Source organism: Echinops telfairi, unplaced genomic scaffold, assembly GCF_000313985.2.
Source record: "Echinops telfairi isolate 266 unplaced genomic scaffold, ASM31398v2 ScPeMD7_39;HRSCAF=148, whole genome shotgun sequence".
In the NCBI taxonomy this organism is placed as follows: Eukaryota; Metazoa; Chordata; class Mammalia; order Afrosoricida; family Tenrecidae; genus Echinops; species Echinops telfairi.
In genome coordinates, this window is record NW_022103937.1 from 992245 (window position 1) to 993702 (window position 1458).

Consider the following 1458-nt stretch of genomic DNA (forward strand, 5'->3'; position numbering starts at 1 on the left):
CAGGATGTGCTCCAGTCTCTCCTCCTCCCCCGTCATCTGCTCCTGTGTGCTCTGGTCAGATATATCCTTCTCCCAAAGCTGCAGATTCAGTGCCATCCTTTGAGATAAATTCTTCTGGGGGGTGGGGCAGGATCCACTTAGTATTTGGGGCTGGAACCAGCCCCCTAGACCTCTTCACTGATTCCCTACTCCGCGCCGGCATGTTGTCTTCACACCTTGGAGCACTGGGTTGAAGTTTGGTCCCTCTTTTCCTGTGGAGGTATAAACAATACCCTATTGGATTTTAACTGCATTGTTTTGTGACAATGCCCTTAGCTCTGTTCTGAAGCTAGCCTAAAGCACTCATCCATCCCAGCACATGCTGGAAACTGGATTAATGTGAGCCCTGCTTACATCATTGATGTCACATATGGGAGTGAAATGTTGTCCAAACTAAATTCAACAGTTTGTTGTTGTTGTTTCAAATGCTCACCCAGTGCCTAGAGTTTACAGAACCAATGGGTTACTTTTTATTTTTTGTAGAGCCTCTTAATCTTCTATTATAAAGAGTAAATGCTTTTTTCTTTTTTTTTTTTACTGTAAGACTCTTAATTGTTGGGTAGATATATATTGGTTAATTCATGTGTTCTCCAGACAGATTTCCAAGAAACAGCTTTAGGGAAAAGGGAAACATTACTCTGGTCACATTTTTCTTCTGAAATTATATGTTTTTTGGTCCAGTAAGGCCACATTTTGGAGTCCATTCAAATCACTGTGCGCATGTCCCTTCTTTGACCACAACTCCTCCAACACAAATTAAATTTAGAGGCTTCCTATAGTTCCAGATGGTTAGAATCTGAACATATCTAATTACCATTTCCCACTGGAATTCATGCCAAATAAGGGCCGAGCTTCTGCCCAAATGACATCTACTTTCTTCTTTGTAATTTCCGCTCAAGTTCTGATTTCTGCATCTTGCCCATTTCCAGTTACTAAAATATAATAAAAAGTGTTCAGTTTGTTTACAAAATTCTTGTCTTCATTTAGTTTGCAGGCTTCAAAGGGAAAAGTAAAGAAGCTTCTTTTAATTTAAACTGTTTCAAGTGGAGAATTTTTAAGTAGCAAGGACATAAGTCATATTAAATTTGATTACTTCACAAAATAGTCTGCTAGTTTCTTAAGGATTACATAACAAGTAACACTAATTGGATAACTGGAAATAGAGCGGGAAAAGTAGAAATATGATATCGTATAGTTCTGAAGATTAAAAGTCCAAAATCAAGGTGTTAGGAGTGTCATTTTCTCTCTGGAAGCCTTGGAAGAATTCTCTCTTGCTTCTTCCTAACTTATGGTGGTTGCTGACAATATTAAGCATTGCTTTGATAAAAGATGTTTCACTTCAATTTATTTCTCCATCTTTGCATGGCTATCTTCTCTTCTTTTCTTTTTATTATTTTTTGTTGTTGTTGTTGTTGTGTG